The sequence below is a fragment of the Cibotium barometz genome, chromosome 27 (assembly GCF_041138505.1).
Source record: "Cibotium barometz isolate CiBa-2024 chromosome 27, ASM4113850v1, whole genome shotgun sequence".
NCBI classification, from domain to species: domain Eukaryota; kingdom Viridiplantae; phylum Streptophyta; class Polypodiopsida; order Cyatheales; family Cibotiaceae; genus Cibotium; species Cibotium barometz.
Window position 1 is genome coordinate 10,872,881 of NC_141072.1, and position 18,221 is coordinate 10,891,101.

General features: G+C 46.7%; 1 protein-coding gene across 3 annotated transcripts in view; it reads right to left on the reverse strand.

Annotated features, from left to right (window-relative positions):
• LOC147623072 (monocopper oxidase-like protein SKU5) overlaps positions 1–18,221 on the reverse strand; it is a 70,108-nt gene that overhangs the window by 8,576 nt on the left and 43,311 nt on the right. The gene's annotated exons all lie outside the window — the stretch shown is intronic.

Below are 18,221 nucleotides of genomic sequence, written 5' to 3' on the forward strand. Positions count from 1 at the left end.
TCACAAAGGTAGAGCTAGAGATCACGAGGACCTGCGCACAGACCACATGGCACATGGATGGAGAGCCCTGACTTCTATCCTACCTCACCTCTTTAATAGGGCTCTTTGTGAAGGCCTCCCTCCCTAAAGTACCAGCCATACCATAGTCCCCTATTTACAATGTAGGGACCCCTCAGACTCCAATAACTACTAGAATATCATGATTGGTCACACATTGGCTAAACACGAGCAGTTTCGGAGGTGCAGGTTAGGTCATGGGCAGAGGGGCAAAGACTAGAGCCATAGGCCACACAGACTCCGTGAGGTATTTTACTTTACATTGAATCACATTTTCACCATTCCAGCAGTCATTGAGCAGGCAGGCAGCGGAGATTGAGTGTAGAGAACTTATATCTTTGTGGTTCGTGGAAAATAGCCATCTTTACACGAAACAGTTTGTACATAAAAGACTCTTGGCTACTATAATCAATAGAGATATAAAATGCTTTGTGAACTTCATGAAAGCCTTTGACTCTGTCCCACGGTCAAAGCTATTTACCCACCTACAGGAGTTGCACTAAGATGGTATGGGGAGTGATGGCATTATATAGGTTGGTGGTGAAACGTGTGAACATCTCGAGGCATGTCAGGTGAGATCTGCAGCACTATTGGGATCAAACAAGGCTTCCCACTCTCTCCTGGGCTATAGTATACGCATTGATGACATCTCAGATTTCATGAATCGTTTTGGAGGCACAAGGGTTGTGCCTTCCTCAAGCAACGATATCCATCCTTTTGTATGCAGATGATATCTTGCTTATATCAAGACTCAGCCGAGGGTTTACAGAGACAATTGAGTGAATGGGAGATTTTATTAGGGTTAGAGTTCATGTGGGAGACATACACAGAGAAACAAAGGAGAGAGAGAGAGAGAGTTGTGGGGACAAGTCAACTCATGATATGAGTGTGTGACTCCCCTATCACACATGTATATTGCACTAGTACACATAGTGCACTTAGTACATTAAAAGTACTAAGTGTACTATGTACTATAACTTATGGGCTTGTACACACCAAGGGTGGGCATAATGCCTTTACCCCAACAACCTCCCACTTAAAGGCAAAGTGCCCTTAAGTAAAGGAAAAGAAAAATCAGCATGTACATGATAATATACAAGGCCATATCAAGGCTGAAACTAGCCTCATCCAATGCCCATCAAGTGTCTGCAATGAGCAAACCGCTCCGGAGGCAAACTTTTTGTCAACAGATCAGCCGGGTTGTCATCCGTATGAATCTTAACAAGCTGAATTTGCTTGTTCTCTATCACCTCTCTGATGAAGTGATACTTCACATCCACATGCTTCGTCTTTGCATGAAAAACAGGGTTCTTTGCCAACTGGATGGCACTCTGACTGTCACAATGCAACAATGGAATATCCCCTGTATAGCCCAAATCAACCACTAACCGAGATAGCCATAATGCCTCCTTGCAAGCCTCTGTGGCTGCAATATACTCGGCCTCTGTAGTAGATAAGGCTGTGCACTTCTGCATCCTGGATATCCATGACACAGCACCTCCTGTGAATGTAAACACATAATCGGTAGTAGACTTCCGGTTATCAGGATGACCGGCATAATCCGAATCCGTGTAACCATGCACTAATGCATCCTGTTTGCCAAAGCATATGCACATATCCTGTGTGCCCTTCAGGTATCTCATGACACCTTGCACTGCTTCCCAATGCTTCTTGCCAGGGTTGGCCATGTATCTAGAAACCACTCCCATTGCAAATGCAATGTCCGGCCTAGTAGCAACCATGGCTGGCACGCTCCCAAAGAGCCTTGTCTGCCCTCTGTAAAGCCTCCTTATACCATGAGGGCTCCCCACAGTCAGTAAGCATTAAGTAGTCAACCCCTGGAACAAACCTGTCAGGGGCTTTGGAGGGTCTTGTGGACCTCCGTACCCAATGACCATCATTTGCAGGTTGCTGTCCAGCCTGCATATCACCCATTGGTGGCTCCTGTTCCATGCCATAAGGCTGAAATATCATGCCCGGTATTTCCTCTAACTGTGGCATATCCATAGGGATATTTTCTGCCATCTCTTGCTGTCCATTTGGACCATTTTCAGCACCATTTAAGGGCTGGTTTTGCTGCTGTAATGGCTGATTTACAGCCCTTGGTTGTTGTCCATGATGTCCATCATCATCAAAGATGACTCTGCCAGGCTCCTGCTGCCTTGCAGGCTCCTTATACATGCATGTTTCATCAAAAATGACATCATTGCTGTGTATGATCTTTCTATTCACGGGATCCCAAAGTCTATACTCATGTGTCCCAACCGGCTATGCCACATAGAGATTTCTGGCAGCTCGGTTGCATTTACATTAGCATGGTGACAAACACCAGCATGCATGAAGTAAAGAGTGTCCACCTTAGAGCCTCTGGCAACAACCAGTGAGCCCTTACTAATCTTCCACTTTCCACGACCAAATGTGGTAACATAATCAGCATCATCAAGCTGTCCAGTAGAAAGCAAGTTCTTCTTGATCTCACGCACATGCCTGACATCATGGAGCATAAGCTGTGAGCCATCTGAAAACACAAGCCTCACATCACCTCTGCCAAGAATCTTGCATGCATGGTTATCACCCAAATAAACTACTCCTTCATTGGCAGCAGTATACCTGACAAACAAGTCTCTGCAACCTGTGACATGAAAGGAGGCACCTGAATCAATGATCCATGAGTGCATACCATGACCATCTCCTGTAAGAAGTGAATGGGCATCAAGTGAAGACGTGAATAGGACCTCATCCTCACTGTCACCTGCATGTGACACATTGATTTCTTCAATCTTGACTCCACTTTTGTCCTTTGGCTTTACATCTTTGGCTTCATCTTTGTCTTTGTCTTTGCCTTTTCCCTTTTCCTTTTGATCATTTTTCCATTTGTAGCATTGCTTTTTGATGTGTCCCTTCTTGCCACAATAATGGCATTCCAAGTCCTTTTTGAAGCTGGGACTTGCTCCTTCCCCGTTCTTGGCTTTTACTCCTTTGCTGGGATCTCCCACGTGCATTTATTGCATTGGACTTTCCAACAGAATGGTTCTTCCTTTTCATCTCTTCTTGAAGAAGAGTACCCTCAACATCTGCATATGACAGCATAGCATTCGAATTGCTAGTGGCTGTCCTGAATGTGTCCCAACTCTCTGGCAAAGTGCATAAGAGAAAAGTGGCTTTGAACTCATCGTCCATTGCCAACTTTTGATTTATAACCTGGCTGACAATACCATTAAACTCATTTAGATGGGCTGCCATAGACGCCCCTTCCTTCATCTGAAGACCTATGAGTTTCTTCAACCAATACACTTTGCTTGAGGCACTTTGCTGGGCATACAAGTCCTGCAATCTTTGCCACATTCCCCAAGCTGTCTTCTCTTCACGAATGCTGAAAAGTAAAGTGTCTGACATAGACAACATGATGGTGGAACTTGCCAGCTCATCCATATCTTTCCACTCTTCAGCAGTAAGAGAAGCGGGCTTTACACCCCTTTCTTTGATAGGCTTGTGCTGCTTCTTCTGGAGCAACACATTATAGCACTGGGTTTGCCAAATATCATAGTTATGTGAGCCTTCAAGCTTCTTGATGTGAAGCAATGAAGAGCTCTCACCTGTGGTTGCCATAGCAATATGCAACCTGTCAATGCCTGACTCCCTGCAAAATGTGCAAACATTGCACCAAAAGCACACAAAGTGCTCACAGTTGTTCTCCCAAGCTTTATCTCCCACTGTGGAAGCACAAATGCAACTCTACTCCCACTGTATGTGATGAAATCACCAAAATCTGGTTGCTGCAGATTTAGGACAGCACCATTAATGTGCTCTGTTCCCCTTCCAAAGTACTGTACAATAGTACCAAGTGCTCACCAATGATGTACCAAACCTGTACCGGCAAGTACAGCAACTGAAATTGAGATTTTTGCTCACTCAAATCAATGTGCAGCCATGCCAAAACTTGTACAAAGCTGTACCAAATCTGTACCAGCAGGTACAGTAGCAATAAATGCTCTCCTGGCTGTCCAAATGAGTGAAAATCAGACTTTTACAGTCCCGAACACTGCATACAACAGTCCCAAACAGAAATTGGGCAAAAGCCCCTTGATTGCAAGCTGATTTCTGAGGATTCAAGGCATAAAAGTCTTGCCTGCTGCTTTGCCAAGCTTAACAAGCATAAAATCTTGAAAAGCCCCTTCATTTAAGATCAATTTTTGATCATACATGGTACATTAACGCACATGAAGGCATCCAGAGACTTCACAGTGCTTCCCCCTGGCCACATATACATGCAATACATGAAAGCCCCTTGATTTACAGGCACATTGAGTGCTTGTCAGGCATCAACACATTATCCACAGCATCAAATGCGATTGCCTGCATGCAAATCAATCCAATCGGCACAAAAGCCCCTTGATTTGCACTGCAATTTGCTGCAATTTTGCCCGAATGTGCGATTTCTCACATCATACAGCATGTATGAATGCTTAATTGCACAATTACATCAAAAGCCCCAAATTTTGACATCCAATTTTCTGCAAATTGATCCTGATTGTGACCAATGTCACCCAATTTTGCCAATTTTGCTCAAAAATTGAGCAATTCGGCACCTGACCTGCTCAGTTGATTGAATTGATAAGAAATTCCCAAAATTGAAGGCAAATATCTCTTAATTTTTGAATTTCTCTGAGATTTGCAGGCTGAATTTATTTGTTGTTGCAGGAGAAAGGGGGGGGGACACGTCTGATGCTGATGCGCCTGCTCGTTGCTGTGCGTGTACGGATGGCTGACTGCTGCTGCTTCTGTAGGCGCCTAAGATGCAGGCGCTTGGAGGTAGGCGCACGAAAGACAACCTGGATGAAGCCGACTGCAGAGGCGCCCGCACGTCGATCTCTATGCACGAAAAGCTCCACGCTCGCCTGCCTCCCCTTCGCACTACGGGTTTGCTTACGAGCTCGCCTTCACGGGGACACGTGTTCGTTCCACGCTCACGTATTGCTGCCCTCGCCGCCTCCGCCTAGTAGCACTACACGCCTTGTGGCCAGGCGTCTAACGCCTCGCTTATTCACGCGGACCACCACCACGTAGGCGTGTTCGATGGATGCCCGCCTGCCTTCGCCTAGTAGCGCTACGCTTTTTGGACCAACACCTCTTACTGTGCGATAGGCAAATCAGGATCCAACGTGCTGCGGGCGCTGCTGCTGCTGCTGCTGCTGTAGGACATGATTGGCAGGTACAGTAGCGCTTTAGGCTTGTACATCAGCAGAGATGCACAAAGAATGCGAGCAGAGTGTGCTGCACCGGAAAATGGCAAGCTCTAGGGCAAAGGGTGAGGATCAAGACAGCTACCTAAGCTCTGATACCAGTTGAATGGGAGATTTTATTAGGGTTAGAGTTCATGTGGGAGACATACACAGAGAAACAAGGGAGAGAGAGAGAGAGAGTTGTGGGGATAAGTCAACTCATGATATGAGTGTGTGACTCCCCTATCACACATGTATATTGCATTAGTACACATAGTGCACTTAGTACATTAAAAGTACTAAGTGTACTATGTACTATAACTTATGGGCTTGTACACACTACAAGGGTGGGCATAATGCCTTTACCCCAACATTGAGTGCACTCCAAACATTTTGCAAGGGGAGGGATCTCACGGTGAATCTTGTCAATTGGGTTTACAAAGACAATCGTGTGCACTCAAAACATTTCGCAAGGGGAGGGATCTCACAGTCTCATTATGCATCTAATTGTTATGCAGATCATGCTCTCGTTGCTAGCACACGCAATAATGAGGAACATATTTCCTTTGAGGAAGCAGAGGAAGATGATCAATGGATGCGTGCCATGCAAGATAAGTATGACTCAATTGTGGAGAATGACACTTGGTATTTGGTTGATTTGCCTCACGGCAAGAAAGCCATTGGTACATAGTAGGTTTACAAGCTCAAGTGTAAGGCAAATGGTGCATTGATCGCCACAAGGAGAGGCTTGTTGCAAGGGGTTATGCTCAACGGAAAGGGTATCGTTTATGATGAGACCTTTGCTCTCGCTTCTCTTATAATTGCCATGTAAGTACATCATGGTTGGAATGTGCATCAATTGGACATCAACACCGCCTTCTTGAATGGTGATTTGCACGAGAAGAGGTCTATTTGTCTCAGCCTCATGGTTTTGTTCAGTAGGGTCATGAAGCCAAAGTGTGCAAGTTAATGAAAGCCTTGCATGGCCTTAAGCAGGCACTCAAAGCATGGTACATGGAGATACATGCATACTTGGTTGCACATGGGTTTTGTAAAATGAACTAGACGTCTGTCATATCAAAGGCTAGTGCACTCACCCCATGAACTAGCCATCCAACAATCCTAAGTTCTCGACAACTATCCCATCAGAAGCTGAAACATTTGCCTCGATAGAACCTTGAAAACCCGCACACGTGATACATGAAGGCTAGGGTAAACACAAGCATGCAGCTACGGTAAGTGATAGGTTAAGGCCATGGCTAGAGAGAGAAAGAGAGAAAGAGAGAGAGAGAGAAGCGAACTGCAGAGAGACTCTCAGATTGCATGCCTCAAATCAGCTTTGATTAATGTCGTAAAACTTGAATCAAGTACATGCTTTTTGTAGGTTTAGAACCTTATCTTTTGACTCACACAAATCATATTTAACATGTAAATACATGACATGGCATACACTTATCTTATCTAGTTATAAGGGGTGTTCACACACACATACATGGATGAGGTTACACACACAGAGGGTGGACACACACACACTCCTCTAGTGTCCTAGAGTGATTATTCTTTACCTGGAGCTTGTGTTCCCATGCCAACCCATGGATAAAAAAACCCACACAATGTTGTGGCATCCATGTGTGCCACTCGGGACTGCAACCCTCTGAATCTCTATAAGGACATGTTCTTCATGTCCAAGTCCATAAACTTGGCCACTATATCAAACTCATCCTCCGCTTGGAGAAAATCATCTCGAAACACTATTTCGAACTCCACCCAAGTACTCCGTTTATTCCTGAGTTCTCTCCACCATGTCAAGGCTTTCCCCTTCAGGAGACCACTAATCATTTGAATCTTTTGGGCTTCCAGGAATGGGTGGAACTTGAAATGTACGCTCTAGCGGTTGAGCCAAGAGTCAACCACCTCTTAGATCCTCTCCTTTTTCTCACCTGCCAAAGCCTCGGGTGCAAAAGTCAACCACCTCCTCGGGTCCTCTCCCTTTTTCTCATAGTCCAACCTCCGCATCCTTTGTCTGGCTCCCTACCAAATGTTTGCGCAGCCACCTGCTGCGTCCCATGGATCGCCCTTCTACACACGCCTAGCAACAAGCAAGACAGCCCATGCTAGTCGCCCACATACACCATGAAAAAAATGCAACGCTGACAAATTAGAGAGAAACTAGGGTTTTCCTTCTTTCAAAACAAGGATTCCTGGGAGAATTCCACCCACACAAATGCATACAAATCTCCCTCTTCTCACATGAATCCTATCTTCTTGGAAAAACCTAAAAAAGCACCTAATTCTTGCATATCAAAACATAGAAATGGTGACTGAGAGATACCTGGCTTAGGTGACCTTCAAAAAACACAGATGACACTCAAACCTTGCTTTTTCTCGCCTCCGCGATTAGGTTAGCTCTGATACCAACTCCAAGGGACTCCTCCAAAGGATCACCTAATACACAAGCATAAACAAGATTAGTACAGACAAAGAAGGGTGCAAGTAAGCCCACCACCCAACCATAGGTTCGCGTCTCTGCACACCACCCCCAAACCAGGGGCTAAGGTTTCACTCCCAGGAGTCCATGCCAGTCAGCTATGGCGCCCCACCACTGCCTAGCCATACGGGCCCTCGGCAAGACTACCTGTTATCCATCATGTCCATGGCAGGAGTAAGCCTCTTCGTCCAGGTCCAATGAATCAATAATAACCCAAGACTCACTTATATAGCGCTTAGTGCTGCTATAAATAGCAATCTAGTCATAAATAGCCAATAACCTTGGATTTATTAAATCTGAACCTTAGCCACCTGAATCCACCTGCTTTTCATAATCCCGGACCTCCCCTAACCCTACTAGATTAGACCCTAACCCCAAGGGTTAGCATTAGATACGTAACAAGCGCTTTCAGATCTCTTGCACCATACGGCAAGGCTACCTCTGTTAGAAGTCATCTCCTGTCTATATTTATACACCAGGGCCTCTGTTGTGGGTGTGCCCGCCCTGTATAAGGTGTTTTATCATTTTTCCTCGCTCCCCGTATTTTTTCCCTATTTTTCCCATTTTTTCCATGGTGTGGATGGATGCCAGATGGTTGGCAGGAGCACCTAGTGGCTGGCCGACTGCATATTCAGCAATCGTGGAGGTACTGGTGGCTGGCCGACTTGCTCCTACAGTCGTGGAGGCCATTTACTGCTGGCCGACTGCTGTATGCAATCGTGGAGAGCTTTTACAGCAGGCCGACTGCATGCATGGGGCATATAAATAGGCCCCATGCCCCCCACCATTGTATCATTCAGTCATTTGAGGGATCTTGTGTATAGAGAAGAGTTTACACACCTATCTCTCTGTGTTTCTTGTGCTGTCTATTTTCTGCATTCTACTTGCTCGTCTACCCAAGTTTGGTTATCATTTCCACTGCATATTCTGACATGGTATCAGAGCCCTAGGCTCGTGATAGATCTTGGGAGTTTTCTGAGCAAGAGGGGGATCGTTAGGTTGCTGATTGGTGGACTGTTTTGGACGGTTTGGGAAGAGAAGGTGCAAGAGAAAGGCGGGCTAAGGTGCGGACAGCCACTTGCAGGTTTTACAGAATTTTTTTTTCTCACCCACCCACCCTTTCAGTTTACTCCCTGCGATGGCAGATTTACTAGAGATGGCTGAGAAGCACGTGAAGATTCCGACTCTCCCCACGTTCCCAGTGGACCGTCAGTTGGACGGGTCCAATTACGGCATTTGGAAGGTCATGATGGAGTCTATGTTGGAGTCATATGACCTTGCTGATTTCATCATCATCGGGGTATCACGGCCAGAAGCAAAGGAAGGGGACTTACTGTCGATGAGGAAGGACCGAGAGGCACAGGCACACGTGTGGGATCGTGTCAACGCCAGGGTCCGGTCATTTATTTTCCTCAATTGCACACCACAAGTGATCAATCATGTAAAGCACATGACGCTCGCAAGAGGCATATGGGAGCACTTGGCTTCTCTTTATAACAGGGTATCACCCATGAAACGGATCTCCTTGGAAGTGCAGATGCAGGTTATGAACCCTGCAAAGTCCTCGACGATGCGGGAACACATTAACAAGTTGCAGGCCCTTCAGCAGGAAGTCCTACAAGCTGGGAAAGAGATATCATCTGAAGACATGGCCATCACTTTGCCATCCCACTTGCCTGCTCAATATTCTGCTTTCTATTCCTCGTTGATTATGAGTGGCAGGCTCAGCACCATTACTTGGGAGGAGCTTGTGCCAATGGTCTTGGACCAGGAGGAACGTTTCACGAACCCTCCTCACAGCGGCGGTTCGAAGGCCTTAACTAGCCAACGGTCGAAAGACCGGAATAACGGCAAGGACAAAGGGAAGGCTTCACCGGAGAAGTCTTCTGAGAAGAAGCCTGACTTAAAACGAGAGAAGCTTAAGGCCGAAAGATTTTGCAATGATTGTGGCGAGAAAGGCCACTACTGGAGGAAGTGTCCTAGGCGGACAGGGAAGAGTGTTGATTCCTCAGCCTCAGCTGCAAAGACTTCGGCATTTGTGCACTTAGAGATGATGGGCTCCGACGCTTCATCATCTTCGAGCGAGGAGGTAGTTGGCTTCACCGCGAAGGATACCCGGGAATGGATTCTTGACAGTGGTGCTTCCAGGCACATGACTCCATCCCATGACTTCTTTCTGGATCTGAAACGGCAGTCAGGTCGCATCTTTATTGGCGACAACTCCACTATTCTGATACATAGTGAGGGCCGGATGGAGATTATTCCCGACGGCAAGGGGAGCAAGCATGCTTCCCGTGTTCTTTATGTCCCTGCTCTGGGTTTTCATCTTCTGTCAGTGCATGAAGTATGCAAGACTAGCTTTCGGGTGGAATTTGAGGAGCATTCAGTTGCTCTACGGGACCGTGAGACTGGCCAGGTTGTTTGGGAAGGCGGTGTGGAGAATGGTATCTACAAGCTCTCTGCACTCTCCTCGTTGACAGGTTCTCAGGTCGGAGATTTGTGGCACTTTCGTTTTGGCCACTTAAATGTGGATGCATTGAGGCGAGCTTTCCGAGACCAGATGGTGGTTGGCTTGCCAGATGTTGGTAGTAGGCAAGGGCGTTGCCGTTCTTGCATACGTGGTAAGCACCACAGGGAATCCTTTCCGAAGCACGCTTCCAGGCGGGCTTCGAAACCATTGGAGTTGATTCACACTGACTTGTGTGGACCTCAGCAGACACCATCTTTGGGAGGATCTCTCTACTTTATGCTGCTTGTTGATGATTGTACCAGATTCACGTGGGTCTACTTTCTTTCCCAGAAGGACCAAGCTTTTGCACGGTTCAAGGATTGGCACGTGATGGTGGAGAGAGAGTCTAGATTTCAGGTCAAGACTCTCAGAGCTGATAAAGGAGGTGAATTCTCCTCGACTCTATTTCTCAGATTTTGTGCAGATCATGGCATCAAAAGGGAACTGGCCAATATAGGATCGCCTTCGGAGAATGGAGTTGTCGAATGTAAGAACAAGACTGTGGTGGAGATGGCGAGGACCATGCTGGAGCATCGTGATCTTCCTCGTTCACTTTGGGGAGAGGCTGTGGCAACGGCTGTCCATACCCTCAACCGATCTCCGACGACTTCAGTACCCCATATGACTCCATTTGAGGCATACTTTGGCAGGAAACCTGATGTCTCGCACTTCCGTGTCTTTGGGAGTGACGCATATGTACATATCCCGAAGAAGCAGAGGGGGAAGCTTGACTCCAAGTCCCGCAAGCTTGTATTTGAGGGGTATAATTCTCTTTCCAAGGGATACAGATTGTATGATCCAGACAGGAACGAGATTGTAGTCAGCCGGGATGTGGTCTTTGACGAGCATGTTCCAGTATCCACTGTCGAGGATCCGCCACTTCTTGGAGATCCAGAGGAGTCTGATGATGATTCCCAGACCATCATTCTAGTTGATCAACCTCAGTCAGCACATGAGGTTGAGCCCGCAGCTGGAGTAGAGCCCCCGCGACCACACAGGAGGCTCCACGATCTGTTCGAGTACCTAGGTGGTTGTTAGACACCCTTCAGGAGTCAGGTGTCACGGAGCTACCCTCCGAGTGGACCACAGAGGACGGCCCTCGAAGATCACACAGAGTCCGAGATAAAAGCAATACAGCGGAGCTTCTTCAGGTGAACTATGCTTTGATGTCTCGTATTATGCAGGACAAAGAGCCCACTTCCGTAAAGGAAGCCCTTTCACAGGATACTTGGAGGAAAGCCATGCAGGTGAAACTTGATGCCATCGAGAAGAACAACACTTGGGAGTTGGTACCGAGGCCGTCGAAGCGGTCAGTCATTGGTGTCAAATGGGTCTTTAAGACCAAATATGCGTCTGATGGGTCGGTGGACAAACACAAAGCCAGACTTCTAGCTAAAGGTTATGCTCAGCGGCCAGGCATCGACTACGAGGATACCTTTGCACCGACAACACAGATGTCCACGATTCGGACCGTTCTTGCCCTTTTTCTTCTCAGAGGTGGCCTGTGTATCAAATGGATGTAAAATCTGCGTTCCTTAATGGTGACCTGCAAGAGGAGGTGTATGTTGAGCAACCTCCAGGCTTTATTGTTCCAGGATCTGAAGGGATGGTTTACAGGTTACGTAAGGCCTTGTATGGTCTTAAGCAGGCTCCCAGGGCTTGGAATCAGAAGATTGATTCCTTCTTTGTACGGATTGGATTTTAGGGATCGGTTGCAAATCCAAACCTGTATCTCTTTCGGGAACGCGGCATGGTCACGCTTATCATTCTTTATGTGGATGATCTCATTCTCACTGGCGGTCATGTGGAGCACATTAAAGTGACGAAGGCTGCCTTGTAAAAGGAGTTTGAGATGACCGACTTAGGCTTACTCCACTTCTTTTTGGGATTGGAGATCTAACAGACCCAAAGGGGATTTTTCGTCTCTCAGCAACGGTATGTTCATGAGCTGCTTGAGGCCTTTGGGATGGAGAACTGCAAGCCTATTACTTCGCCGATGGACCCGAACACAAAGTTAACCGTTACTGATCCTTGTGAGCCAGTTGATGCCTCGCAGTACCAGAAGTTGGTTGCTGAACACCAGATTGGGCTTGAGCTTCTCTGTGGGGCCATTGAGCTCTTTTATGCAGACGCCATTGAAGTCTCATTGGGAAGCAGGATTGAGGATCTTGCGGTATCTGCAGAGTACGAAGGCTCTAGGACTCTTTTACACAGGAGGGGATGGAGTCAGGCTCCACGGTTGGAGTGACTCAGATTGGGGAGGAGATCCAGACACGAGGAGATCTACTTCAGGATACAGTTTTACCCTCGGCTCAGGAGCAGTTTCTTGGAGCAGCAAGAGGCAGCCAACTATTGCCCTTTCTTCGATAGAGGCAAAGTACCGGGCTGCTTGTGGTGCTGCTTGTGAGGTTGTGTGGCTGTGGAGACTGCTAGGCGAGATTGGGTTTCCACAGCAGGAGCCCACAGTCATCCAGTGTGATAACCAGAGTTGTATAGCTATTGCTCAGAACCCGGTCTTCCATGCCCGAACCAAGCACATAGAGATACAGTATCACTTTGCACGTGAGAAGATCTTGGCTGGTGACATCTTGCTACTTTATTGTTCGACGGAGGACAATGCGGCGAACCTCTTCACGAGGTCTTTACCTCAGGCTACGCTCAGGCGACACTCCAGCTCCCTTGGGTTGATTTCAAGGCCAGGAGCTGAGAGGGGGTGTTAGAAGTCATCTCCTGTCTATATTTATACACCAGGGCCTCTGTTGTGGGTGTGCCCGCCCTGTATAAGGTGTTATATCATTTTTCCTCACTCCCTGTATTTTTTCCCTATTTTTTCCATTTTTTCCATGGTGTGGATGGATGCCAGATGGGCACCTAGTGGCTGGCCGACTGCATATTCAGCAGTCGTGGAGGTACTGGTGGCTGGCCGACTTGCTCCTACAATCGTGGAGGCCATTTACTGCTGGCTGACTGCTGTATGCAGTCGTGGTGTGACATGTGAGGGATGAGACCGTAGTAATCACAACCTTAGTCTGACTAAACTGCACTGCAGCTATATTAGATGAATGAATGATGTTACAATGATGATCCAAATGGATCTGTACTGCTGAATATGCTGCCTATATGCTGAATATGCGGGATGAACTGCTGTCCACTCTTTCCCTTGTCTCCTGGGAAGGAAACGATGAAGGGAGGCTTTGGAACAGAGGCTGAATGCTGATGGGATGATGAAACGCAGACCTGTTGGGCTGAACTGACTGCGTTTGCTGATGATGATGGCTGAACTGATGATGCGTTTGCTGATGTTGATGCGTTAACTGATGATGCTGCTGAGATGAGGGCTGATGCTGATGCGTTTGCTGTGACTGATGCTGATGATGATATGCTGAAACGCCAGATGGTCCAAAGGAGGATGCGCTTCACTGATGAGCTTGCTGATGACTGAATGCAGAGGCGCCTGAATATATAGGCCAACATGCTGCTGGTCGGCCAGCACTAATGCAGTCGGCCAGATGTCATGTCCACCACTTGCTGTCGGCTGCCCCATAAATGCCTGGAAAATGCCTATTAAATTGCATAAATGCCAGTAAAATACCTGATAATGTCTGATGATGCTAATGATGCCCTAGAATGATGCCATGTCACTGTACACCTAACTGGTGTGCACGTGACATTCCCCGCTGCTAAACTGTTGCTGGGTGGATACCTGGCAACCTTCGACTCTTCTGCGATCCTTCTCCTCCGAACCACTGTCCCCTTCTGTCTTCTGCTGGGACTGAGGCCGTCTGCAAGAGTGAAATCCTTTGAGCCAAGACTCTATGTACTGCGGGAACTGAATGGCAACTACCTAAGTCACCCCTGATCTGCCTGTGGAAACCTTTCACCTACCATCTCCGTCGTACCTGAAGCTCTGAACCTCCTGAGGCGATGTTGGAGCAAACTTCCGTCTTCTGTGGAAGAGAAACCCCTTGCTGCTGCCAGTTGAAGCCAAAACTTATGTGCTCCTTTGATGATGGATGTCCGCCAAAACTTATGTGCTCCTTTGATGATGGATGTCCTTCTTCCCTGAGAGTTCATGGGTAACATGTATGCAGGACTGACTGCTAAGATGACTGCTATGATGATGACTATGCAAGCCATGTGCAACCCTACATGCTGTGCAAGAATGCAGATGGATGGGTTACTGGTGCAGACCTAAGGGAAAATCCCTAAGGGTGGCTTGCAAAATTTTGAGAACTGGGTTTAACTGTGCGGAAGCGATAAAAATGATGACTGACTGAATGACTGATGAACTGAACATGTTCTAAGGCTGGTTACCGTGTAACGCTCTGATACCAATGTGACATGTGAGGGATGAGACCGTAGTAATCACAACCTTAGTCTGACTAAACTGCACTTAATGATGTTTAAGAGACAAACAGATATGTGTCAATGCAATGCAGCTATATTAGATGAATGAATGATGTTACAATGATGATCCAAATGGATCTGTACTGCTGAATATGCTGCCTATATGCTGAATATGCGGGATGAACTGCTGTCCACTCTTTCCCTTGTCTCCTGGGAAGGAAACGATGAAGGGAGGCTTTGGAACAGAGGCTGAATGCTGATGGGATGATGAAACGCAGACCTGTTGGGCTGAACTGACTGCGTTTGCTGATGATGATGGCTGAACTGATGATGCGTTTGCTGATGTTGATGCGTTAACTGATGATGCTGCTGAGATGAGGGCTGATGCTGATGCGTTTGCTGTGACTGATGCTGATGATGATATGCTGAAACGCCAGATGGTCCAAAGGAGGATGCGCTTCACTGATGAGCTTGCTGATGACTGAATGCAGAGGCGCTTGAATATATAGGCCAACATGCTGCTGGTCGGCCAGCACTAATGCAGTCGGCCAGATGTCATGTCCACCACTTGCTGTCGGCTGCCCCATAAATGCCTGGAAAATGCCTATTAAATTGCATAAATGCCAGTAAAATACCTGATAATGTCTGATGATGCTAATGATGCCCTAGAATGATGCCATGTCACTGTACACCTAACTAGTGTGCACGTGACACGTGGAGAGCTTTTACAACAGGCCGACTGCATATTTTTCCTCACTCCCTGTATTTTTTCCCTATTTTTCCCATTTTTTCCATGGTGTGGATGGATGCCAGATGGGCACCTAGTGGCTGGCCGACTGCATATTCAGCAGTCGTGGAGGTACTGGTGGCTGGCCGACTTGCTCCTACAGTCGTGGAGGCCATTTACTGCTGGCCGACTGCTGTATGCAGTCGTGGAGAGCTTTTACAGCAGGCCGACTGCATATTTTTCCTCACTCCCTGTATTTTTTCCCTATTTTTCCCATTTTTTCCATGGTGTGGATGGATGCCAGATGGGCACCTAGTGGCTGGCCGACTGCATATTCAGCAGTCGTGGAGGTACTGGTGGCTGGCCAACTTGCTCCTACAATCATGGAGGCCATTTACTGCTGGCCGACTGCTGTATGCAGTCGTGGAGAGCTTTTACAGCAGGCCGACTGCATGCATGGAGCATATAAATAGGCCCCATGCCCCCCACCATTGTATCATTCAGTCATTTGCGGGATCTTGTGTATAGAGAAGAGTTTACACACCTATCTCTCTGTGTTTCTTGTGCTGTCTATTTTCTGCATTCTACTTGCTCTTGTCTACCCAAGTTTGGTTATCATTTCCGCTGCATATTCTGACAACCTCTTAGCTCCCATGGTGTATCTCATTGTTGCAGAAACTATGAGTGTTTTGCTTCGTTCCAGACTCCACTGCAGTATCTGGATTGAGATTACCTTTGAGCGCACAGCAGGAGCTTCTCGACTTTGAGTCGGCGACGATATAGTGATGTTTCTTGAGGCATCCTACTCATTGTCTTTTCTAGTTTTGCATTGCCTTGGAAGAGTTTTGTCTAGCAACAGGGCTTTTATAAATTAGCATAAGTCTGTAGGCTTTAGGTAATAGGGTCACTAACTCCGAGAGGATTGATTGGGGCAGAGATGTTGGCTTCACATGGATTGAGAGAGGACACATTGCCATATATCTTGGATGCCACGTCAAGATAGACATTACACCCGGCCAACAGTTTTCCCTCTGCTCATAAGCGTAAAGAAAAAGCTCTTTCATTGGAGCTCTGATAAGCCTGATTTGGCATCTTGAGCCCTGGTGGTAAACCAAGTGTTGCTTTCCACAACTTGGTATGTCACTTCTTGCTCATGCTATGACCATGGATGCATCAGACACTTGCGCAGGGTGATCCGCAACTTCTTATTGTCTCATCACTTGATGGCACATCTGTTAGAAACATGGTGAGCTAGACTAAAGTTGGAAACTAAAGTGAGAGAAGACAAAGACACACTGAGATACTTCCATTGATGTGACCCCTTGAATATATAGGGGGAAAGTACAAGAGCTAAGCATGAGTGCATATGGGATAAATCCCTGAGTGCCACATGGCATACACTCAGATGACCAAGACTAAAAGTACTCCTAGTGAGCATTTAGTAAAAGTACTCCTAGTGAGCACTTAGTTCCAACACCCTCCTTAAGTGATACTAGGAGGACATGACTGACAAGATGACAGATGACAAAGATAGATAATAAGGCAAGATGAAGAGACTGATGACTGATGACTAGACAGACAGACAAGCCAAGATAAAATGACTAAGATTGAAAGACAGAAACATAAGACAAGATCCTAAGACACCCCTCCTCAAGTGATATCCTCATATGGGTCCACAAGGGTAGGGACAGAAATGGATCATAGACTTAGACATAGACAATCAGCCAGTAGATGAGGTCTCACAGACAAAGAGACTGTCAGATAGACATTAGAGAGTCTGGCAACTAGATGATAGATGGGGACATAGACAAAATGCCAAAGACATGTGGGTAACTAATCCACAAAAGATAGGCATATAGACAAGAGAATGACTGACTGTTGACAGACTGAGTGACAGACTAAGAGATGGACCTCAAAGATGGGCTCAAAGACAGATAGATCCACATGGCCTACATCATCGATGACGAGAGGTGGTTTTCAAAGACAGAGAGAGGACCATAAGATATGTGGTTGTTACATTAATGACTTGCTCAATATCTGAGCCATCTCCAGCACTATCTCCTGAAACCTTCTTTATGAAATCCCAAAGACCTTCTTTCATAAGATGATACTTGACTTTCATTTGCCAAGTATGAAAATTTTGCCCATTGAACTTATCAATGGATAGGAATGACTGAGTAGATGTAGCAGCCATTGGGAAGGTCTTACCACTCGTGAGATGTGGCAATGTCTAATCCCGTACAAAGATAGAGTGTAGACTGAAGAAGATAGATGAGAGGTTAACTTAGCATGAAAAGAGAGCATATGAATGACTGAGATAAAATGAAAGCATCATTCCTCCACTTTTGAAAACGCAGGTCTGCTGGACAGCATTTGGGGCCACTTCATTTTGCGACAGCCTTCCAAATGGTATGTCTAGCTAACCCGCAAGACTAATCGGCAAAATAGAATCGTAGTGAAGATTGAAGAGTTCTTTTACAGACCGGTTTGTAGAAGAACATTTCTTGTAGAGATCAATGTTCTCGCCCTCTTCGTTCTGCATCTCGAATCCATGTCAAAATCTCCGGCTCCTTCTCCACGATGGTGTTGCTTCGGGGGCTATGAGCTTGAGGCCGGGAGATCAAGAAGCGCATAGGGTTTCGATTAGATGGCTTTCTGCTGAAAAGATATGAATGCGGACACAAAATAGCAGAGATTAGGGTTTCTGCAGAAGAAAAAAGAGGTTGTCATGGTCTTGAGCCACGAATCGGATAAAGACCAGTGTAAAAGTGCTTGCGACCACAGCAAGGAATATCTTAGCCTTGGGCGGCTGTCGCTTGAACCAAAGAAAGTTGGCTCGTGGAAGCCACTCTGCCGCTTATTCAGGCTCGC